This window comes from Manis javanica, chromosome X, assembly GCF_040802235.1.
Source record: "Manis javanica isolate MJ-LG chromosome X, MJ_LKY, whole genome shotgun sequence".
Classification (NCBI taxonomy): Eukaryota; Metazoa; Chordata; class Mammalia; order Pholidota; family Manidae; genus Manis; species Manis javanica.
In genome coordinates, this window is record NC_133174.1 from 22,282,940 (window position 1) to 22,309,074 (window position 26,135).

General features: G+C 36.6%; 1 protein-coding gene and 1 long non-coding RNA gene across 2 annotated transcripts in view; one reads left to right on the forward strand and one right to left on the reverse strand.

Annotated features, from left to right (window-relative positions):
- IL1RAPL1 (interleukin 1 receptor accessory protein like 1) overlaps positions 1-26,135 on the forward strand; it is a 1,253,736-nt gene that overhangs the window by 901,751 nt on the left and 325,850 nt on the right. The gene's annotated exons all lie outside the window — the stretch shown is intronic.
- On the reverse strand, positions 4,446-12,005 carry LOC140847489 (uncharacterized). The gene is made up of 3 exons (XR_012127552.1): positions 11,884-12,005; positions 5,511-5,649; positions 4,446-4,552 (listed from the first exon to the last, which is right to left on the reverse strand). It is a non-coding gene; the product is annotated as an uncharacterized lncRNA (long non-coding RNA).

The following is a 26,135-nucleotide window of genomic DNA, read 5'->3' on the forward strand; positions in this document are numbered from 1 at the left end:
ATTTGTCCTTTTAAGTAGAAAGAATGCTTTTTAGGAAATTTGAAATATATCTGTGTGAAAGCTTAACTTCTTTAACTTCACTGAAAATGGTGCTTTAAATTTTATAAATGTTTTTTGTCTTTTAGTTTTTGCCATCCTGACTGTGTAAGGCAAACAAAATTACAACTCCACCATTCAGCTAATCAAACGTCTTTAAAATATTCAAACCCACAACTTTATAATAATTACATCCAGAATCATATATTACACAGTAATTCCTTCTGGGAAGCTTAAAATCTCTAGATATTTCTCCTATTTAAAGTACATTTATTCTAAGCTGTAATTTTACAATCTTTTTTAGGTAATATATTTCACTGACTAAAAATTCTCACTATTAACAACTAGTTTGGTGCATGAAATTCTTCTCAACACACCAAGTTATGATTTTACAACATTTTTTAGTATAATACATTTTAGTGTATCAAAAAAGCATCACTAACGTTTAAAATTCTCATCAATCCAAGTAAAGTATATGTATTCTGGATCTCGGCCTTATTTAAAAGGAAAAGCATGTTGTCCATTTCTGTAAAAAAATTCACAACTTTCTCCTTTCCTAGACTTTCTTTTCTCTTAACAAAATAGTATCAACTAAAAGTTCTCATAGTGTAGAATTGATAGAAGTGGGTCAGTAATGAGTAGGGGTCATCTCAGTGGTCCAGGCACGAGATGATGATCAGTGAAATTTGGATGTTAGAAAGGGAGAACAAGAGAAGTGAGCAGATTTGAGATACATTTTATCATGCTAATGGATTGGATATGAAAAATGAAGAAGAAATTGTTTAAAAGCAATACCTCTCCAAACATACAGAATGCAATTAAAAAGAGTTTTCTTCAGAATATGACATGATGATCTCTTAGGAAAGTGACAATCAAATAATAGCAGTTCAATAAATATAATTGTATAAATTAATCTATGTAAAAGGATCTTAAAGAACTTCTGTAAATGTTAATCCCTGGAATATTAATTTTGCTGGCCTTATTTTGTTTCTTCAGTTTGAAGCTTGCTTTATTTCTCCAGACACACATTTGTTTATTTGTGTGTGAGTGTGTACGTCCTTGTGACAATTCTGCTAAGGGGTACAGCTATACATAACATGTTTGCCATAATTTTGTTAAATTATTAGTTTTTTTACAATAGTTAAGTATAAATAACATAATTTACCATTTTAATCATTTTTAAGTGTACAGTTTTGTGGCATTAAATACATTCACATTGTTGTGCAAAAGTAGTCTCACAGATTTTATAAAATAGAAAAATGTTTGCTTTATTGGCCAGGATTTATTGATTTGTTGTAATGAATCTCTCTTCATTCAGATTCTAATAGTCTTTTCAGAAAATTTTCTAAATCTGTCTTTACTGTATAATTAAATCCCTTTAAAGAACTATTTTAAACTTAAAATCCTGTTGTACTAAGTTTATTCACTTCTTTTTTTAATTCTCTTTGTATTTCAGTTTGGGAAGTTTCTGTTGACTGAAAATCAGTCGACTTTCCTTGGCTGTGTCAAGTCCATTGATGACCCCATCAAGGCATTCTTCATTTCTATTACAATGTTTTTGATTTCTAGCATTTCCTTTTGATTATTTTACAGTTTCCATCTCTCTGCTTATACTACTTACCTGGCCTTGAACGTTGTCTACTTTTTCCATTAGAGCCCTTAACATATCAATCATGGTTATTTTCAATTCCCTGTCGGGTACTTTTAACATCTCTGTTATATCTGAATTTGGTTCTGATGTCTGCTTTGTCTCTTCAGACTGTTTGTTTTATCTTGCTTTTTGGCATGCCTTGCAAATTGTGCTGAAAGCCATACAGTTTGTGCTGGGTGGTAGGAATTGAGTAAATAGCCCACTAGTGTGAGGATTTATGTTAAGATGGCCAGGAGTTGGGCTGCAGTTTGTGTTCACTGTAGCTGTAGGTCACAGGCTTCGGTTTCCTCCCCTGTTCTCGTTTTCATCTCCTCAGGTTCCTTTGGGCTTCCCTAAGAACTCCTCAGACAGAGTCTGGTCTCTAGTGCTTTCAGCTAAAATCCAGTGTTACACAGGAAATCTGTGCATTTGGTGGTAAAATATGGAAAAGGGAAAACATTGCTACAATTAGATCAAATTTGTTGTTTAGTGGGTCTGTGTCCCTGGACTGTAGCATTCACACGTATTTCTTAGCTTTTTCATTTCCCTTCTTAGGTGCGAATGGGAAGGCGGGAGGAAGAGGGGAAGAAGGAAGGGGTTGGAGTTAGAAAAATGCCCTTCCTCATTCCAGGTGGGGTAAGGCTTAGCTGAAGCTTTTGTTCTTGGAGAATAAGCCTTTGTTAAGGAGAACATTCTGGGCAGATTTGACAATCTTAACTCTTCCCTTCCCCCTGCCACTACCACTAGGGGGCTCTGTCTCAACTCTTCATTATGAGAATAGGTGGGTGGGGTTCCTTGAGGTAAAACCCAGTAAACTGTTGACGCCCCCAGGAGTTTCTGCCTCCCTTGCTAGTCCACATTCAGCCTCCAGCAATGCATCGGAAATACCATCTGAGTGTACCATGTAAGTGTTATGACTCTGGTGGCTTCTTTTTCAGGTAAACGGATTTTAGCTGTGACTCTGGATTTGCCTTGCTCTCTAGATTTCATGGTGGAAGTTTGCTTTAAGGCCTCAATTCTCTGACGGAGCCAAGGAAAATCATAGATTTTCAGTCTGTTCAATTCTTTCTTATAAAATGGGAGTGATGACTTCCAAGCTCTTTGCCTGTTGGAGATCTTGGGTGGCTTTTAAACTATAAACTAGTAGAGTGGGCTGCAGTCAAATTAACAAAAGGCATCAAACATGCACAGCCTGTACCATTAATCTGGCCACCCAACTCACAGTAGAGAAGACAATGTCATTTATGCAAGTGACTCCCTCTGTTACCAAAAGCAAATACATCACTGTAACTCTTGGGGGCCGGGGGTGGAGGGGAATGCATTCTCAGCCCAGGGCAAGCAAACCTACAAAGCCGAAATCAGTCAAGGGGAAACTGTAAAGTGGGAGAAACCTGTTTATTGCTTACAAGAAGCCTGACTCCATTATTTCTGTGGCCACTGCTCTGGTTCTCCCATTTCTCTCCCAGTCCTGGCTACACCAAGAGAACAGCCTCTCCCCACCCCTTGGAAACACCTATTGATATGGAGATGGACTAAGGCCAGGCGAGAGATTCTGGAAAAAATCCAATTTTGCCCATAATCACCTACCCTTGTAAACTCTGTAGGAAAGGCTTTAAAATTATAATGCCTGATACACATGCAACTGAAGGGTCTTCAGTTTGAGTGAAATCAGGGGTCTGGCCTCTTAACATTCATATGATGCCAATTCTAACACCTCATAGGCTAATTTCCACAGTGGCTGAATCTGTTCTCATTCAAGGGAAACTCCAGCCTTCTAGACCTTCATTAGACAGATCACCTCAGACTGCCTGCCAGCCAGTCCTTCAACAACTCACCAGAGAATATATCGTAGTATATTCTCGTAGCTGGCGCATGTTTATTCACCCACTCTCTTTACAGTTTTAAGCTCTCCCCTAGGATCCTAGGATCTGTGTAAGTCTCCTAAAGGCCAGAATTTTTAGCTTTAGACAGCATTAGTTTTGTGCCTCTAATATGTAGTTGACGCATAACAGTGTGCCTTGGGCTTTCTTTAAAGGCTGCCTCAGAAATTAATCATATAATTTCTGATTCTGCATTTACCTTAAAATTGTGGTCTCTGAGAATGGACCATGTGTATACTCATGTACCCAAGCACACATAGACGTTCTTAGTTTAACTATTCACTAACACTGTCCAATTGTACACAGCATTTTTTTCTCTCATCTCAATGATTTTTAATGCTTTGTCAAATAACAATTGAAATAATGCTTTGCTACAGATATTGCAGAATCAAGGTGGGCTTGCAAGTCTGCACAGAGGTCACCCCTCTAGCACTGAAATTGAGAAAAACCCTTGAATTGAGCCTGCCCGACCACCTGTTACACTTGGATAATTCAGAAACAGTTTTCCCATTAATTCATACCAGGCATGGATCTAATCCTAAATGAGGCATGTTATAAAGCATTTGGATTAGAAATAATGCCATTATAACCATATGCCTGCATTTTTAAATGCACTTTCAGATAGCATTGTAGCATTGTTCCAAATTTTTCACTACAGTATGTATTTGACCTGTGGTGCTTTTTGTACAACTCTAGATGAAGGAAAAAGGCTATGAGAAAACCATTTTCAAGTAGTTACAAAGTATAAGTTAGAAGCACCAAGAATTTAAGGCTTCTGATGTCCCACTGGTACACCTCTTTCAAGGCAGATAATTGTTTTCCTTCAGTCCAAAGAGTCCAAAGTTAGAAAAAAGTGAGCAGGAGAATTTTTTTACATTTTTCCTTTATTCTTAAACATGCCCAAGTGCAATTCTTGCCACAGTCTTGGAGTCTTGAAAAGATGGTGTTGGGGAGGAAAAATTTTCCTCTGCCCTTCAAGATTCTTCTAGCTGATCTGAGAATTAAACTGACATGAGACAGATTAACAGAGAAAATAAAACACAGGTTTAATAACATGCATACCTCCTTATACATGAGAGAGACCCAGGAATACTGAGCCACTCCTGAAATGGCCTAAACCATCACCTTAAATACCATCTTCAGCTAAAGACAAAATAAGGTGTTGAGGGTGGTAAGTCAGTTATGGAAGGTGACCAGGCAAGGCATAGCGATCAAGGATAAGGTTGTGCAGATTTAAGTCTCTGCCTTCCCCATTGATAAGAGGTTCTAGAGATTGAGTTATCCTCCTCCTCTTGGTACTGAGAAGGAGGTACTCTTCACATGGAGATTTTCCTTATATATATAAATGTCTTTTACAAAAGAAGTAACTTATACTCAGTTTTCAGGACTTCTCCTGTGTCTGTAGTATTTTTAAAATAACCAGCCTAAAATAATTTATGCTGAAGAGGCATGTCTTGGGGTGGCAAAATTTGATCCCCTACAACAGCCAGGCATCACTTCTGTGGTACCTCAAATGTTCTTTGAACATCAGTATAGTGCTTAGAACCTGGCAACCTACCTGTGTGCATGCCTGTCTTTTTCAGTGCCTTCAAAGCCATGAGAACATATTGAGATCTAGTTTAGTGAGTTGTATTTGCAATCCTCAGAGCCCTGGTATCAATTTGGACACATAATTGGTATTTGATGTGGTTCTTCAGTGACTAATTGAACAACTGAATGACCCATACGCATGTCACATTCCACCTTTCCTAAAGGAAAAGTATTCAAGCAGAATAAAGAGTGTGTGTGAGTTGAGGGAGGGGGTATAACTTGTCCCTCCTTGCTGACAAATGTGGGAATGTGCACTATATAAACAAGGTAAGAAGTCCAATGCCTTCTTTCTTCCTTCTGTTGGAGGTCCTTGCTTTTCTAGAAAGGAATAGCGGAACCCACTCTCTGTATCAATTTCTATAATTTGTTCAAACCTTCTGCCTTAGTCACATGCATGGAGAGCCGTTCCTCCCCTGGCACTCCCCAGGCTGCGGTCCTCCACCTCCATTATGAGTAGTAACGTGGGATGGACTGGAAGCCACAACTGATTTTCCCTTTATCTCTATAGGATGTCTGTTGGCAAGAAAACAAGAATTACACATTTAAAAGTAGGTTAATTGCATCTGATGAACTCTTTTTTAAGAATTATTGTTTAATATCAAAGCTGAATGTAGATTGTAATATGAGCCTATTGACAAATCAAAAACTCTAGAGACCAAGAGATATCTGAAATAAAAGGGTTTATTGAGTCTTTACAGGTGAAGCCAGAAAAAGGACTGAGTCCTGGGATAGGAAGTTTCTGCTTCACCAGCACCAAGGCCAGTTAACAGAAACAACTTGTCTGACAGACTCAAGAAACAGGGGACACTTATAAGGGACCTCAAGGAAAGAAAGTTCTTTAAATTCACATTGGGTATCGATAAGAAATTTGGGTTAACACAAAGCGAGCAAAGTCCTGAGATAGGTGGTTAGTCTGTCAGGAAGGCATTCTGTTCGGAGACACAGGGAATTCAGAGCGGAAGGTGAGGGAGGAATTCATTAAAGCGAGACTAGCAGGGAGTGGCAGCTGCCTTGCTGGTAGCAGAGAGCAAGGATGAACAGAGGGAGGAAAGGGAAGCTCACATTTCCTGCTCAGCGTAAGGCAAATCCCTTGCCAACTGCTAAAGCCAGCAGTCACCTGGCATCCAGTGTCCACTTGGATCTACATGGCATTGGGAACTAAGTCCCTACCACCCCAGGATTTGGGGGAGTCACAGAGCAGTTGATGGAGTGAGGTTATGTTCAGGGGACTTCCCAAAGCAAAGGAAGGAGAGTTTCAGGCAGGCTATTAAAGAGCACGATCACACAGCTGCAGTTCCGTCCAGGTCACCCAGGCGACGGGAATTTGCAAGCCCAAATCAGAGCTCTCAGTAGCCCCTCCCTACTTGTCTGAAATAGGACAGAGGGAGTGAAGGCTTGTGCTTAAGTCTGGAGAACAGAATGAAACAGGAAAGTGACAAGGAAGCTCACCACTGGAAGAGCGCAGAGACTAAACTTAGTAAGTTGAACGGTAAGAAGTCTTTATTTAAGGCAAAGAGTGCACACTCAAAGAAGGGGGAGTGTGGGCAGCCTCAGAGAGGAAGCACACTTAAGGATTTAGGGCCTGGGGTTTTATAGGGCTTTTTGGGTAGGGGTCAGCATAAGGCATGATGTGTACAAGTAATTTATAATTCCTTTGAAGTTTTGTCTTAAGAATAGGGTTATTTAGGTGACTGTGTTGCATTCTTTATCCACATAGGTTCACTTACACTTCAGAGGTCTATCTCCTATCTTGGTTACAAAGTTACTTAATTTATTAAGGGGCTAGAAGAAGAGAAAGAACAGCATATAGATTAAGTTAAAGAATAACCTGGACCTTTTTTGCAGGCTAAGTAGATTTTATAATGGCAGGACCCTTGTCCCCTTTCCATGCCCCACCTCATGGGGTAGGGCAGAAAAGTCCTTGATTGATAGTCTTTGGCCTTGGAAGCCTGATCTAATTTGTTCAATGAAGACATGGGCTGTGCTCTGATGTTTTTCTTTATTTGGGGACAATCCAGACATTCCAAGTCACTCCTGGCCTTTGAAACTTGAATTTATTAACTAATTAACTCTGTGAGTCCTTTCTGCCTCACTGGTTTTATCTTATTACCTCTTTGGGTCCCTTTTAGTGGGCTTTATTGGCTTTATTCTCTCTCCACCCTACTCATGTCTGTCTTTCTGCCTAACAAGTACACAGAGGAGGTTCCTGGATTGGCTGTTGATGGCCAGGCATTGGTCATATGCAAGGGGAATGCAGCAGTTCTGGGGACCTTCTAGGTAACTGTTCAAATCCAGGAAAGTACTTTCTGGTTAACTTCAACCAGCTGCTATTGAGTGATTATGTTCCCTTGTCTTTCTTCCCCATTATCCAGCCCTTATGTCACTTAATTTTAGGACATCTCAGAATTTTTATCACTATGGTGTGGCAACGACTTAATGAAAGATATAGTAGGTTTAAAAAAAGGGCTGGCTTTATTTAAATGCATATATATTTTTCTTTCACAAGGAAATATGCCCAGTATTCCTTAGGATAGTAGCTTTCAATTCAGTATGTGCATCAGAATTGCTTGTGAAGCTTTTAATTAATACAGATATATACCTAAGCCCAACCCCTGTTTCTAATTTATTTGGTCTGGAGAAAGATTAGGCAGTTTGTTATTTATTTTATTTTATTTTTATTTATCATGTCCTTGATATAGTATAGAGTACTATTTACCCAGAGTTACCAAGAAATTCATAATTATCCTAAGGAATACAATTTATAATCTTTTCAGCTCTTTATTTTAAATACATAGTAATTTTTTCTGCAAGTGGCAAATAATTAAAATCCAAAGATGTGTTTTGTATGTGTGGTGCCTTCTTGATACAAACTAAGTTGGTAGCAAATAAATTGCTGGCTGTCTGATTTTTGAGATATTTGGAAAGATTTTTTACAAGAATATCAACCAAATGCCTGCCAATCAGTGGAGTGTTTGAGAAAGCAACAAAACTTTTGCTTTCTTTAATGGCATGGTTTACCATACAGCTAACTCTGGGACAGTTACATTTACTTAAATCACATAGTAAAAGGTTAGCATTGAGTTATTTTTTCTGAAAGAAGGGTTTGAATAGAAGGGAATCATAGATCATTCATGAATGCTAGGGTCCTGAGAAAACAATTAAGTTTACCCTGGATGGAAGAAAGGCATGAGAATGATGGGCATTTTGGGATGCCTATCATGGCTTTCATTTAAAGCAGAAAGTGTTAAACTTGGAAATATGGGAAATAATAAAATCATGATCACAATGAATTGGTGGCATATTGTCAAGAATTAGATCATTATTAATACATAAGCATTAATGATGTGCAAATTTTGATAATAAAAGAACAAAAGGTGAGTTTCCAGAAAGTAGAACTATTATTCACACATGAATATTTACATTTACATGTTGTCAGAGAATTTGTACCTATTTGTATTACTAATTTGGGAGTTGGAGGTTCAAGGGCTTCCTCCTTATGGATAGTATGTTTTCTTCCCAAGATTCTTTCTATCACCAAACCTCTCAAAGTAAATCTCACTTTTATACTTAATGGCAATCAGAAAAAGAGATGGAAGGGCATTCATTATTGGGAGTGGCATGGATAAAGTGGTTGATACTATTGGAAAGACCACCACATCAATTACAGTGTGTGCCATATGGTAAGTGAAATGATGTATCAGTCAGGGTGGGCTAGAGTATAATGCAGAAGCAAATGACCTTACTTTTTAAAAGTCACTTTTCTTTAATCACATTTATGTTATATAACAGAATCACAGTGTTGTCCACCTGAAACTAATATTGTGTATCAATTATACTTCAATAAAAAGTGTATCATGTGATGACTTGAAAAAATCATCAACTAGTTCTCCATATCTTATGAATAACTGCAATCTCTGAGACAACCCCTCTGCAGAGGAAACCAGTGACCCCTTTTAGCTCAGTAAATATTCATTAAACAATGAAAAAATATTACTGTTATTTGAGTTTTTGCAAAACACAGTAAACATGACATCATGATAAACTTTTACATAAATTATTTAAACCCAAATAGAGCTATAGAGATGAAGTACAACAGATATAGATACATAATAAATTATTACATGATTATTTAATATTTTCATGAATAGTTTTATATATTACAAATATGCTTCCTAAATAAGAACCTACATAGACCTTTATATTTTGGCCATTCCAGTTCTTTCAATTTTAAGTAAGTTAATTCTCATCTTGCCCAAATTTCAATAACAGAGCTAAATTAACACTGTTTTCACAAATGCCTAGGGTGCCTAACTGGTTTTCTTGGTTTCGCTGGAGATGGCTGGTAATTATAGGTCTGCTTTGGTTATGTAGCTGTATCCCTATTATGTTAATGTGTGTGTCCAATTTAATTAGTAGTTTAAAACCTATACATGCTTATGTTACTCTACAAGAAGATATGTCAAAGAAATAATCAATCTTCCCATGTTTTCTTCCATCTGCTACTTCTATAGCTTTTCTTCTTCCTTCCTAATTACAACCCTTAAGTAGAATTCAAGCCTCATATCGAAATTACCGAGTATCATAATTCTTCCAAGTGGTAAAGATACCTCAAGACAAATGCTGGGCATAGAAGCCACAGGGCATAAATCTGCAAAGAAGTAAAAAGCTAACCTTTTCAAACAATATTGCTTCCCTCTCTCACTTACCAACTTTACATTTCCCTGTATGGCCCCGGAAGATGACTGGTTAGCCAGAGACGGGTAAGATTCCTCAAGGGAGGAGAAACCTAAGACAGGGACAGTCACAGGGGGGCCATCAGATGAGAAATTGGGGATCAACAGAGGTGAGGCTTAGAACCTCACCCCCCCTGTTTTGAGAGAAATCTTCTGCATCCGAGGATGTTTTGTTGCCCTTGTCTAGCTTGGATTAATACTTAGTCTATAGGCACAGACCTGATCATCTACATTTGCCCTCTTACAGCACTAAACTATGTTTTCTACCTTTATCTTGCATCTACCTACCACTTCAGCATTTTATTAAAAATAATAATAATAATAATAATGATATTAAGGGAGAAATGTGGGATTCACATATAAATCAAGTATAAAAATCAAATGAATATTCATATTTGACCTGATTGTTTATAGTTCATAATGCGTGATCAAAACCAAAAGTTTCTGCGATGACTGCCCTTGCACTGTTCACCATGTAAGAACTTATTCACTATGTAAGAATTTGTTCACCATGTGAGAACTTGTTTGTTATGCTTCAGAAGATTGGAGACTGTTGAGAATTAGGCTGGGGGTGAATTAATGATTGTGCATTGACTCCCCTATACAGAATTTTATTGTTGTTAACAACCATTTGATCAATAAATAGGAGACATGCCCTCTCAAAAAAAAAAAACAAGAAAAACATTTCTATGTTAATAAAGGGTTCCTCAGAGTAGATGTACCCAGTTTTCCAGAAATAGGATGTATCTTCTTGGTAATCTACAAGCCAGGTTTTAGGCAGCAGCTGTTACGTAAAGAAGTTTAGGACACTCATTTCCATTTTTTCAGATTGTAAAATTCTGCTGATCACTGCAGTTAGCATATTCATCACATATTATTTTTCAAATATAACTTAAATTGAGATTAATGATTAAATGCTGACTTAAATTAAGCTTATTTTTATGAGATCTCTGAGCAGAAATAAGTAACATTTCAGCTCCAAGCTTTTGGCTCTTTGTTTCCATCATTCTTCACACAAGTCTCTGGTCCGAAGTGCCTACCTTATTTAGAGTCATTATCAACTCACTTGCCTATAGTGCTGACACTACTGATGGATTCGAAGCAGTGAAACCAGCAATCCTATTTATCTAATGCTAGTGTCCTAGGAGCAATGAAGGAAGTTTCAAAGGGATGCTGAAATTGAACAGTCATAAACATTGATTTTATTTATTAAATAGGTAGAAAGGTCATGACATTCCTTAAACATTTGGCTTTCCTTTAAAGATTAATCTTAATTATATCAGGAGCTTATTTTAAATTCATCTGAGTTAATTTATTAGAACTGTGGGGAAAAGATGTTACATCTTTTTGTCACAGCAGGAAAATCAGTATTCTAGAACTTACTGATGGCACCATCAAAGGTGACTCATCTGACCAAAAAGTGTTGATTTCCACCTTGTGATTTTAAGAGTATATGACAGTGAAAGGCATTTCAAGACCCAGGGGCAATGGAAGCAGCAAATAAGCACAATGATTGCAAAAGCTTACTAGAGTGGGTAAAAAGGATGCACACTGCTGTCCGAATTTGAAATGTACAATAGGCTAACCATCTTTGGCTCTGATGATAATAATAAAAGAAAATGATGATGGTGCTGTGGCAGGACTCAGAATTTGACTCAAGGTGGACTAGCAAAAAAAAAATGTGTATATATATATATATATATATATATATATATCAAGTCCTTGGTTTTTGAGTCAAATAAGTGAGCAATGTGGACCCAATCTTTTGTGAACTTAAAGATGGAAAAGGCTAGGGCAGACTTAACATTACCGTTTGATGTATTAAATGAGACATTTTGGGTTCTTGTCCAGCTACAAGGAGCAGAGCTATAATTAGGTTGATGGTAGTTGACTTTAAAGAACTGTGGGAAACAGGGTGACAGGAGGTCAGTTCAGCAATCCCCTGGTGAGACCCAGTGGAAAGTGGAGTGGGCACTGTGTGCAGTATGCCTGTAGCTCTCCCGTCATCTCTTACCAGATAGGGTGCCATCCTTGGTTTTTATGATTCTGGGGTAAATTCGGCACACTTGCTCTCCTTGTCCTGTTGCCACTGCTCTCTAAGTTCTCTCTTCTTTCCTCTCCACTGCTTGCTCTTGCTCATGGCTTAATGATCGGAGCGTCCTTTCCCTGCCCCTCTGTTAGTTGCTGACCCTTCTGTTTGTCTCATTGTTAAACTGTCCAAGAGAGATGATTTCCAAGGTAATGATTCACTATTCAGGACAGAGTGTACCCTGTTGCACTTGGCTTTTATGTCAAACCAGTTGTGGTTGCCTTTGGCAAAAGTCTGTCCCTGGTCCAACCACAGTGGCTGCAGTTTGGGTGAGAAGCATTCATTTGTTCATTCAGTATACACTAATAAAACTCCTTTTTTGTGTCACAAGGAGTACGAGATGCTGGGGTCTCACACCAGTGAACAAATAAGAATCATGAATTATGAATCTAATTTTTAATAAGGGGAGAACAACAACTTTGGTAATAAAATATACCCAATTCAAATGAATGTACATACAAAAGAACATAGATTTGAGAGGAGTCTCCCTGAATGAGGTTGTTGCCATGACACTCTTGGTGAGGTCCTCCTGGAGAGAACTTATGGTCCAGCAGGTGCCTTATTTGGCCTGTTCAAGTACTTTTGGTCAACATGATTCACACATGTTCAATGTGAAATTTAAATGAGAGAAAGGAATTGGAAGTAGAAAGTGAAAACCATACGTAGTCTGTATCTTTTTCCGATGAGAGCTTCAGTCAAATGAGTAGATACATGCCATTAGTAATCAGGTATATAACAGAGGTAGCTTTAGATCACATGTTGCTTTACACTTGGCTATATAGTTTGAGTGACATTTCTCAAGTGTTAAGGGCCTTGAAAAACAAATATCTTGGTCATCATATTGGAAGGTCATTCCACAAGATGGCACTTATAAACTCTTTTGTTTTTAAATTCTTTCTTGTTCACAATAAGACTTTATTTTACAATGTTGAAGAAAACATAAAATTGTAATATATGTCTGAAAATGCAGGAACCTCATTTCATGTAGGCTTGATTGGTTTATCTTATTTTTGATGGTGATAATTTACCTACTTGGATATCAAGAGATGATACTGGGTTTCGGGGTACATGAGAGTGTATAGGCCCTGCTCCCTAATTTAATACACATCAGAAAATAGTATCCATAATTCTTATACTAACCCAGATTTGCAATATACCAGATTGCTGTTATTTTAATATTCTAACTACTTGATTTTATAATTCTGTTTTACAACTCCTATTTTCCTATAATACTTGGACTGAAAAAAAAAATGAGAACATATTTTCTGCTAAACAAATTTTCCACTTGGATGTATTTTTTAAAGATCTATTACATTTATACAAACTTTTGGAATGGGAGCTTTTTGGGTTGAATTTGTCTTTTCCTATTTTTTTTTTTATGGTCACTCCTGCATCTAGACACCCTCTGGAATAATAATCAGAATAAATGGACACACAAATTGGAAAAAGACTCTAGAGAGTACTTGGTTCAACATGTTGCCACTTCTGCATGTTTTTTGCCTTTTATTTTTTTATCCTAAAGTGTAAGTGGAAGAAAAATCAAAGTCTTATCTTTTAAAGATTTTGTGTATTTGAGAGAGAAAAATGGGAATGGAAGTGGAGCAAAAAAGCAGGAGGGGAAAGGACTTGAAATTATAAACACATGCATTGATTGCTATTGGAACAGCAGGGCTGCCTCAAGTGTTACTTTACAAAACTGTCTTCACCAAAAAAGTCAATAAAATGTCTTGACTATTGTTCTACTAGCAATGATAGATACAACGTAAAGAGAGATAAGAGGCATATCCCAACAAAGTAAACCTCTGCAGACCAAATACAAAGCAGAAACAAAATATGCACAGTGTGGTAGGCAGGTCTGAAGGCATAGTGTGCTGAGATCAAGGTCTGGAAGTGGGAAGAGGTGTCCTGGAATTTCTATCCTGTGGGTCTGCAGGAGTAACATTGCCCTTTATGAGGGAATTAGACTCACTGGATATAAGGCAAGCTAGTGAGTAAGATGGAGACTGAGGCAAGAGAACTTCTGTTGGCAACCTCTAACTTTTAGGAGGCTGTGTAGCTAGGTAAGCTACTGTATTAGTTTCCTATTGGTACTATAAAAAATTGTTGCATCACAGACTTAGTGGCTTAAAACAACAGAAATATATTATCTTACAGTTCTATAAGGTCAGTAGTCCAGTGTGAGTCTCACTGGGCTAAATCAAGGTGTAGGCAGGGCTGCCTCCCTTCGGGAGACTTCAGGAGAAAATGTTCCCTTGCCTTTTCCAGTCTTTAGAAAGCACCTGCATTTTTTGGCTCGTGGCCCCTGCTTCCCTCTTCAAAGAAGCAGTGTAGCGTCATCTTCACTGACTCTGCTACCTTTGTCCCACTGCCTTCTCTCCTCTGTTACCCTGACCCACCTGCACCCCTCCTTTCATCTGTTAAAAGAGCAATGACTGTAACATGTCTAAATAAAAAGACTTCAGCATAGTTCTTAAAATAATAGTGACTTCAATTTATCAAAAATGATAACATATTAAAATTGAAAAAAGAAAACAATCAACACTCAGGATATAAAATTACTCCAGATGAAATGAAAATAATAGGAAAAATTACTAAAATAGTTTTATACATGATTGTCTAATAGATGAAGAGAGAGCAGTTACTCGAAAAGAGCAATTACTAAGGAAACAAAAAAAAGGCTCTGAAACTACCCAAAAGAACAAAACTAATGGAGATATAAAATACATTTTATTCTTGGAGAAAATGTTTGTACTATTTAACAAAGTGTCACCATTCTGAATATGCAAATATTTTCTATTTAGTAAGAACCAATCTAATTGAAAAACAGTGAAAATATTTAAACAGACAATCAAGGAAGCTAATAAACACATAGAGATTTTTCTCAGCTTTATTAGTCATCAGGAAAATGCCAGTTAAAAAACATGTATGTATTATTTTCTACTGATCAGATTGTTAAAATTTTAAATGCTGTTAGACATTTGTAAGGGTGATAAAATGTCTTAGGCATATCACTTAGATCTAAAACCTTTTCACCCAGAAATTCCACCTTTTGGGACTTCCCCTAAAGTATTCATGTGCATGTATAAAATACATGCACAAAGATACTGTTTATTTTCATTGCTGTTCACAATAGAGAAAAATACACATCATAAAGGAATGACAAAACCTAACAAAAGAAGAGTAAATACAATATGGCAAAACATAATGAAATACTGTACTGTAATTCAATGAAATGCATGAAATATATGTGTTTCAACATGTGGGGAAATTTCAGAAACATTAGTAAATAAATGATATGTTTGGTATTGCATGAAATATTTATGTATATTAAAATATCACTAGAGAATTTGCATGGCTGCATATTCATATATGCAAAAGTTTATAAAATTAATGGAAGGATGTAACCCAAATTTTAATAGCATTTACCTCAGAATAGAGGCGGAGTGGATCAGCAATGGAAGTGGTGATTGAAGAGGACTTTAGCTTTATGAGTGATTAGGTAATTATTTCTGTTAAAAATATACCTTTATTCATTTCTTCACTAGTTTTTAAAGTATGTACATGGTGGGGAAAGATGCTTATGAGTAAAGTAAATTTTAAAAAAGTGGTTAATTCTGGGAGCTGGCAATATAGATGCTTGTTACTTTTGTTTATTTTTTATGCTTTCCAAATTTATAAATATTTTCTCAGGATAATTTTACCAGAAAAAAAAATATAGAAAAAAAAAAGCTCAGCAGACTCAACAGATTAACTTTAGGAAGGACAGAGCCAATATGAAAATTAATGAGCAGAGGAATTTATACTAAATGCTGGCTAAGAGGGCAAAGAGATTCAAAAAGTATATATAAAGAAATAATTGGGAGACAAGGCATATAGCTTGCAAAGTTCCAACATTACACATTTCTTAGGAAATGAATAAAGAAAATGACAAAGAAGCCATGTTTGAAGTGATAATGTCAGAGCTTTCCAGAACTAAAAAAATAAATGAGAACACTGATTAAAAGTACATATTGAATAGCCAGTAGGACCAATACAAATGAATCCAGACCTAGACACATCAAGGTTAATGAAATCATTTTATTAGCTACCAGAAACAAAAGGAAAGGCAATTAGGACAACAGTAAACTTCTCATCTGCCAGGATAGATGCCAGAAAACAATAGGAAGATTTCATAAAAGCACTAGCGTTAAAATCAGTCAACCTCAAATTCTTTGCCTGGTTTAACTATTGTTAAGATAAAATAAGTATATTTTCTGACACTGAAGAACTGGGACAATTTTCTGCCCTAAATTTGCTGAAGGAGTAGAAGGCTTCTAAAGCAAGAAGAAAAATAAAGGCAAAGGACCAGAATGGATTCAAGTAACTGCATTTTCTCCATCCTTTTCTCTCCTGCTTAACAGTTGATCAAAGTTCCCATATCTTTCCTTTGGAAAACAAGTGAAGTGATAAATGATTTATTTTTACAGATAATGGATTTTTTATTTATGAAGTAAAGAAAAACTTCACATACTGCTCCTAAAACTTTATTCTTGACAAAACTTTGTGACAAGTTAAGAATAAATTAAATATTTGACTAAATACCTTGATGTAATTCATGGCAATATACAATAATTGGCAGTCTTTAACCTTAATGCAGGCTGACAGAAAACAATGTTAAAATGACATGTAACTTTCTCTCATTACCAAAAATAATAGACCTGGATATTTAGATAAGTATATAGATGCTCTATTTGTGCCCAGGTTACCAAAATGTTTCTTTCATTTGAAGTTCTATTTGGCAAACACCTTCCATGTTTTGAAGATGGGGGAGCTGTAGAGAGTTCAGAGGGACTTGGCGGGGGAAGTACTCTACAGAACCAGCAAACGGCTACATTGAAAGTTGTCATTATTTTCATACAAATGCGTATTGAGGGAGGATGGAATGTCCCCTAATACCAATGTGATCTGTTTCAAATTACTGAAGGAAATATAGTGAATGGTATATAATAAGCACTTAATGATTATATGTTGAACTTATACTAATCATCTTGCCTTTCTGACATATTAAACTTAGTTTAAAGATCAAGATTAATGGATTATCTATTAGATTTTAATCTGATAGACGATGAGTAAAGATGAGTATAAGTATAATGAACTAGAATAAAAGAGAGCCATGCATGATCAGTGATGTGAAAATGTTAGGAACCAAGGATTAGGGTTATACCGATTGCATACTTATGAGTTTTTGAGGAACAAATAATGGATTTTATGTCTTTTGAAAATCTATATACTTATCTAAATATCTAGCTCATCTTTCTGTAAAGCTGTATGTAAGTGTGAAATACTTTATTGTTACTGCAAGAGCATTAAAATGGTGATTTTCTGTTATACTGTTTCAGACTAAATTATATACACAAGTCAAATGAACTCTCAATTGGATTGGGTCTATTTATTTTCAACCATGGATTGTACATAATATGGAAAGTTTTTTTATTTTTTAAGAAGACTAGCATTTAGGAGTAAAACTAGTCAGTATTTTAAACTAGGATGATTTTTTTTTTGAGAGCGCATCTCATATTTATGGATCAAATGGTTGTTAACAACAATAAAATTCTGTATAGGGGGGTCAATGCTCAATGTACAATCATTAATCCATCTCAAGCCTAATTCTCGTAAGTCTCCAATCTTCTGAAGCATAATGAACAAGTTCTTACATGGTGAACAAATTCTTACATAGTGAATAAGTTCTTACATGGTGAACAGTACAAGGGCATTCATCACAGAAACTTTCGGTTTTGATCACGCATTATGAACTACAAACAATCAGGTCAAATATGAATATTCGTTTGATTTTTATACTTGACTTATATGTGGATCCCACATTTCTCCCTTTATTATTATTATTATTTTTATTTTTAATAAAATGCTGAAGTGGTAGGTAGATGCGAGATAAAGTTAGAAAACATAGTTTAGTGTTGTAAGAGAGCAATTGTAGATGATCAGGTGTGTGCCTGTAGACTATGTGCTAATCCGAGCTAGACAAGGGCAATAAAACATCCACGGATGCAGAAGCTTTCTCTCAAAACAGGGGGTGGTGAGGTTCTAAGCTTCACCACTATTGTTCCCCGATTTCTCACCTGATGGCCCCCCTGCGACTGTGCCTGTCTTAGGTTGTTCCTCCCTTGAGGAATCTTACCCATCTCTGGCTAACCAGTCATCTTCCGGGGCCATACAGGGAGATGTAAAGTTGGTAAGTGAGAGAGAAGCCATATTGTTTGAAAAGGTTAGCTTTTTACTTCTTTGCAGATTTATGCCCTGTGGCTTCTATGCCCAGCACTTGTCTCGAGGTATCTTTATCACCTGGAGGAATTATGATACTCGGTAAATTCGATATGAGGCACGAATTCTAATTAAGGGTTGTAATTAGAAAGGAAAAAGAAAAGCTGTAGAGGTAGCATATGGAAGAAAACATGGGAGGATTGATTATTTCTTTGACATATCTTCTTATAGAGTACCTCAAGCATGTATAGGTTTTAAACTACTAACTTGCGCACACGTATTAACATAATAGGAATACGGTAACATAAAGCAAATCTATAATTACCAGCCATCTCCAGTGAAGCCAAGAAAACCATTTAGGCACCCTAGGCATTTGTGAAAATTTGTCTGTGATATGATGGATATTGTCCAACTGTACTTGAACAGTCTGAGAGAAATCAGACAAATTAAAGCAGCCCATTTCTGGGATCTGTTCACATCCCATATATTCTTTTAACCGTAGATAGTCTATAGTTGTAAGATTTTGGAGTGCTACAACTTGCACCTCTCCCAACTCCTGGTTGAGTTCCAACAGTACAGAGCCGGTCAAATTCGTTGTCTCACTGTATGCACATGCCAGCCTAGACATCTCCCTCCTCATTCCTATGGCAAGTCCAGGAAATGGTGGGGTGGACGCAGCCACAACCACAACATCACCCGGATCCCTGTGGAGGCTTTTTGATGATCGTCCCCCGGCACGAGTCCTCCAGAGAGGGCTGATGCCGGAAGCTCCTCCTCATATCGTATCTTAGTTCATTTTCTGGGTATCCAAGCTAGGCCTTGATCTTCTGCATAGAAACAAACAGACCCTTTGCCCACACTTTGACATGCCCTCTATACCACTGTGTAGAACTCATTGGAGGTCAGCACACAGGAACTGCTTTTTTTTTTTTTTTTTATTAAGAGAAAGGCATATTATCAGAAAAGAGTACCTCCATAGCTGATCATCTGACACCCTTTAAGTGATCAACATTAAGGATATTCAAAGCATGTGTTAATCTTTGATTTACCAATAGTTTTATCCTATCAAGGAGTAATCCCCCCTTTCTTTCTTTCTTTCTTTTTTTTTTTAATCTTTATCTACACTTACATGAAGAATACTATGTTTGCTATGCTCTCCCCTATATCAGGTCCCCCGTAAAAACCACATTACGGTTACTGTCCATCAGCATAGCAACATGTTGTAGAATCCCTACTTGTCCTCTCTGTGTTGTATAGCCCTCCCTCCCCTTTCTCTCTCCCCCCATGCATGCTAATCTTAATACCCCCCTTCTTCTTCCCCCCCTTATCCCTCCCTGCCCACCCATCCTCCCCAGTTCCTTTCCCTTTGGTACCTGTTAGTCCATTTTTGGGTTCTGTAATTTCGCTGCTTATACTAGGATGATTTTTATAGGTTTGAAAAGAGAATAGGATTTGCCATAACTAAATATAGTATAATAGAGTTCAGTAGTCTTCTGACCCTTCAGAAACAATATTTTAATTTTACAAAAAATGAAAAAGAGTTGGGAGGGTCTTAAACAAAATATTTATTCAACATATCACTTGGTTAAAATAAATATGTAGGCCTTGGGAATATCCATAGAGATAACTGCAACTGACTTTGAGAAACTATGTACCATAGATTTTGTCACAGAGGCTTGACAACCACTTTAAATCTCTTCTGATGCAATTTCTGTCCTCACGTCATCAAAACTGAAAAGAATTGTTTACTAGATAATATAGAAATATGCCTTCTTCTTCTACATTCTACCAGTTAAATACCTTATATTTTCTAGTTAGGTGATCCCAGCTATTGAAGCTTTCTTCATTACAGGCTTTAGGTTCAAGCCATGAAAATCATCTATGATGTCTTATAATGAATGATATAAATGTGCTGACCAGAGTTTGATTGAAAAAATGTAACTGAGATGGTTTTCTCTTATCTGGAACCTGTTTTCTCACGCACCTCTTAATGTGATCAGACTCCAACCTCACAGCATCTGAGGAACTTACCCACGGCCACATGTCTAGAACATAACCCACGTGGGATGTATTAACATCAAGGCTCATTTTCAGGTTGAAAATAGTCAATGTCTTAGACATCTTGAGCATGTTCATACAAAGTTCAAAATGGCAATAATAGCATATAACTTCAAAGTCCAGCTCTCCTCACTTTTTCATATTGCTGCAACACTGTACTGTTAGGTCAGTGTGAAGGATGTAGGATGATTAATTTTCTTGTTATTTTGTCATGACCATAAATCCAGCACAATGATAATGACAGATGCCACCTTTTTCTATTTTCTATTTAGTAATTAGGAAGCAGCTTGTCTAAAGAGAAATTCCACAATTACCTCACAATAACTTAAAGTGATATTAAAATGTATATTAATATAGGCTAAATGAAGAATATGTTATGATTTGAATATTAACATTTAAGTTATACATGCACAGGAAATTAGCAAGCTACTGATTTGGACTAGAAGTAATACTACCAAACACAGGTTTTTAATTTAGAACCAGTTAGCCTGATAAACCCATGTGTGTTACCATGTATATGTGAGAGCATATGTAACTAATGTTTCAGTATGATCTATAATAAATGTGTGAAGGCATTTCCAGTCTCTAGTGAGGGCAGCAATGTCACTGTCATATAGAACAATGGAATGACTATTATTTGCCCCATGAAACAGACATATTACTAATGAAAGATAAATTAGATTGGACTCTTTAAAAGGATAGCTAATGTCAGAACTGAGATTTCTGTTTCAGAAAAATTCCATAGCCACATAATGGGACAATTCATTATCAAATGGATTTTTATTATCAATAAATAGCTAAATAGTATGTGTGTATCTATATAGGTTCATGCTCATTAATTCCAAGTTTGCTTCTAAAGCAAAAGTAACTCGTCTAAATGATGAACCAAACGAAGCACAAATATTCTAGTGCATACAAAATCTCATTTTTAAAAATATCAGTAGATATTAGATGCTTTCTTAGAAAGAGATCTAAAGGTGAAAAGTTAAAGTTAAATCTCAGGTCTGCTTGCTATTACTTATTCCACTGGCGAGTTTACCGTATTTTTTTTCTGCCTCTACATGACTTAAAAATAAAGGGGTTTTGAGAATTTGGACACAGTTATTAAGACTTTTATTGTAGCCTTAGGTGGTCTCCTTTGTTCTACTCTGTTACAAGGAGGACATTAATGAGTGTGAAAACGTCTAAAATTTCGGCTTTATGTACTAAGTACTGGGCTGGTTTAATACTGAGTCTGCCTAAGATCACAGCCTTGAACAAAAGAGATAGATGAGTATTACAGAGTACCAGGAGACGATTCCATTTCTGAGCCACTTAAGCTTCCCTTGACAAATGATACTGAGTTGTACCACGTTGCACTGAATCACTTGCCCGCAAACGGTTATGATAAGAGCTCCTGATCTTAACTTCCAATTGCTTTATTGTACTTGTATAAATGAAAGCAGAAGATATATGAAAAAAGACTGTGTATCTTACCTATCTTTCGTTCAAAAGATACATTTAAAATCATTGTCTCAACGGGTACTTTTGAATATAATCTTTACATTGTCATGCTAATGCTAAGTCCCTAACGATTCCAAAATTACAATTTAAAGACTGCACCTTAAGACAGGCAGCCTTGAATTACATTGAATTATAGTAGAGCTTAATCTTAATGCCCTTTTACTAAACCAAGCATGCCTCCAAGTAAGATTAGTTCCTAGTAGTTACTGTTTATCAATTAACTCTGTCAAGAGAACTGAGAACATTGATATCAAGGCAAATATAGTGGTTTATTTACAGTTAGATTGTACTTTTCCCTATTCTTCCAATGGATGCCTTTCTCATCTCATTTCTACAACCTCTAGATATTGCCCTCCACCATTTTATTCTCTTGTATATTTTCCCTCCCATGTATAAAGTATTAATGTACAGAGAGACATAGATGGAACTGCAAGGTAGAAGTCTACCAGTTGCGTCTCAGCAGCTGTTTGGTGTCAGGCAGAGGTCCTGGGAAAGGGCGTGAGAAAGGAAAAGGATGAAAGAGTGGGTGTTTCAATGCCAAATGATCTTAGCATTTAGGTTCTTTCTTCCTGTGTCGCCACAATCCTCTCCATTGCTTGTCCCAGAATTAAGAGCCCTGGAGTTTAACAATGTCTTTTTTTATTCATTAGTTTATTCAGTAAATAATCATTGAGCAACTATATGCCAAATACTGTTTTTGATTAGAAAATCTGGCAAGTCCCATTCCAGTGCCTCTCTTACATAAGTAGTCCAAAAATGCTCAGTGATAATTATTTTCTTTGATCTCAAGACTTTTAGTTAACAGGATATTACACGGGTAAGAATTTTATCATGACAAAGTTTTTTGGTTTTAGTTTTGGTGTCTCCGATTTTGTTTAACTTTTATTCTTAAACCAGTTTTAGACCAAGATATTTTATTTTATTTTATTTTATTATTTTATTTTATTTATCTATTTATTTATTTTATTTTATTTTTGTGCAGTATGTAGCTTTTTGTTTCAAGATGGTCGTAATTTCTTACAGTTCTATACTCATGAGTGAAAATTAAAGTATAGAATCATTCAACTCGAATGTGTAGCTGGTCACCCTAAAACCTATTCTAGGAAGTGAAGCATTAATTGTTGGGAGTTGAAGTCAGCAGGGTTTCACATACTTTGTATTAGATAGTCTCCAAAGTCATTTTCTGATTGATGGAGACCATCTTAATATAAAAATAACTCATGTAGAATGAATAGCCCTAGCCACTATAATTTCTTTAAATTCTCAGTAGGAGAATGATGTTGTGTAAGAATTGCTGGCATTTTTTTAAATTCAGAAATTCTTGACACATTCTCACAATAAAATTGAAACAAACCCTTTTCCAAGAGTACTCAGTCTTTATAGGCACTGCATGAAAATTGCATGAAAATAACTGCCCTGGTATTTTCCACATTATGTTGCAAGTGAATGTTCTGTTCAGGAGAGGGTTCCATGGTCAAGCAAGTTTAGAAAATGCTGAATGCTTAATCCTCTCTCAGGAATGAGTAATGCGCATTTCCATATCAGATGAATCTTAGAATAAAAGATCTTGCTTATCTTTATTTGACTACTTTTAGAAAATGGAAAATATTTTAAATATTTTTCATTAGTTTTTGGAGAATACAACTACCACCCAAGTATTTTAATTGGTCTTTAGATTTTTCCCCCAATGATTACATATTCCAGCTGTATGCAAATGTAAACGATTTCTCTTTAGTTGCTTGAAATTAACACCTCAAAACATGAAAGTAAAACAAACAGAAAGGTGGTAGAAGCTTGAATTTGGAGAGAATTTATTAAGGAAATTAGGAAATACAATTAACTTGCCCAATTTCACAGTTAGTGACAAAGTATGAACAATAATCAAGGTGCCTTTGCTCTTATCTTTCCCCAACTCCAATAAACTTATAGATAAAAGAATTGTTCTTACCAGGTCTGCCACACTTGTCTGTTTCTTCAAAACTTATTTTTCCTATGGAATAAGACTTCTGTTTGGTAAGATGAGGGAAAGGTGAGGCAAATGTCCTGAGGCACCTTCTAGACCACACTGAGACTGGCACTGAGTTTTGTGAAAACAACCTGTACCAGAAAAAAAGTGCTTTTTTGTGCTTCATCATCCTCCCATCCCTGATATTTCTCTGTAAAAGTGAAACAATATCAGCAGTAGTCCTCTAGATAGATCCATGTGAAAAATATCATTTGGGGTATAATCTTTACAATTGTGGGTATCACTGTTAACAAAACCATGCTGCAAGAGAAAGTGGCTTATGGCTAACCACTTAGCTTTTACATCCTAGCAACCAGGTAAGGTGATAGTATCAACTATTTTATTAGGTAAAAATACCTCCTGATGGGTAAAACGCATCTGGACTGGACGAACCCTAAGACTTGAACAAAAGTCACAGCTTTGAGCTTTCTTGGGTGTAGCAACTACTGAGATGGGGCATGTACCTTGGAGGACTTTGGAAGCTGTGCCAGTTGAGTTGTTCCAAGTGACACTGGTGTCTGTGAGGAGTGAGACTTCTAATCCAGGGCAATTTCCTAACTGCTTGATGTGGAACTGTCTCCTTGAGCTTGAACTGTGTCCCCTGGGGAGAGGATAGCTCCCAAAGGGCTGTGTGAACTCTCATCTACAGGAACTGCTGCAAGGACTCCGATGGAGAGGACCTCTGTCACTTGACCTCTGTCTTCTCAGTAGACTCATGGCAAATGTGAACCATCTTAGTCATGAGTCTGAATGTTAAGTTGAATCTAAGAGGAACCCCTGAAAGGTGTAGCAATGGCTTTTCTCTCTGCTCCAAATATGCAGCTTCATTCACACCTTCTATGTCATTATTTATAACATGGAGAGAAGGGTTTCTCCAAGTGTGGACCTCGGATAACCCTCAACAGAGTCACCTGGGTTACAGATTCCCAGGTCCCACCCTAGAATGATTAAATCAGTATCTTTGGGGATAGGGCACTGCAATCTGCATTTAGTTCCTCCTGCCCATAATACGTGGGTACACAGCTGGCTAAAATACTCTTTGTATTCTAATTCCAGCCCTCTATGACCTTGTAATTCTAATGGTATATTTCTCTCATTCTACACAGCATCTGAATGCAATTAAAATTTTCATGTCTTCAGGGGGGACCATCAAAGGAGTAAAGTAACTAGGAGTTTCAGAGATGGCCAAAGACTGGAAAGTGAGATCTTTTTAGTTAATTCAGATTTTGAGGAACCCCCAGAAGAGTTTGTTGTAATTATCTACTTTTTTAAAGTCCTCTTGGTCCTCTATGAGCCTTATGATTATTACAACACATAGCTTGTTAGTACCATATGATAATTCTTCCTCAACTGCTGATTTGTGGATTTTTTAAACATGCTGTCACTGTTGTCACTGCTGCCTTCCTTGATTGTAAGGTTGTGACTCTTGAAGGAAGGTCAGAAATTATATTAGGTCTTACCAAACAAGTGAAAATCAATACTTTCGCTCTCTTTAGGAGAATTAGTTTCATATGTACTTGACATTAAAGAAAAAATAATCCCTTTGTTGTTTGGCTGAAATTGTCAAGTCGTCCATTAGTCTAGGTTCAGTTTCTGGGGTTTTGAATTTAATTTTGGTTTCTAATATTGATTTATATTTCATAAAGACTTTGTTGGTTACCCCAAAAGAGCTTTCAATAACTTCATCCACTTCTAGGGCATTGCTTTAGTTCAGAATGAGAAGTGTTTCTCAGTGATGCAGTCTCCATTTCAGGACTTAAAATTAGCAGTGAAATAGAAAAGTACTGTGAATTAGAAAAAGTTATTAGATGGTAATTTGGGCCACCCAAAGTTGTGCATTTATTTTAGGCTTTTGAATTTAAGAAAACTGAATGAGATTCAATCTTATTTTCTCTGTTTTATCACATTGTTATTGAAAGTTGTTTAAGATTTTGACTCCTTGAAGGCATGTATCTTTGATATCTTTGGTCTTTCAATAGTGTTTTTTACACAGCAGATAGTTTATGCACATTTCATAGATGAATGAACAAGCAGATGTTTGGAAAAAAGAAAAAAGGAAAAGTACTGTTATCAGACTCTAGACTGAAGTAAAAAACACTAAACAATCTTCCATATACCACTACACCTTACCCCAACCTGCTGGCTCTACGTCCCAGTTCTACCCCGCCTGTGCACTCTGTCCAAAGTCCTCAGACTTCCTTCCTTTGTTCCAGAGCTTGGCCCAAACTCCCAAGAGTAAGTGACCCATGATCCAAAGCACGTTGTCCTTTCACTGATGGCCAGACTTCATACTCTCTCAGTATCCCGGTCCAAACTTGCTGCTCCGAGAAGAGTCATCTGGGAAATGAGGAGA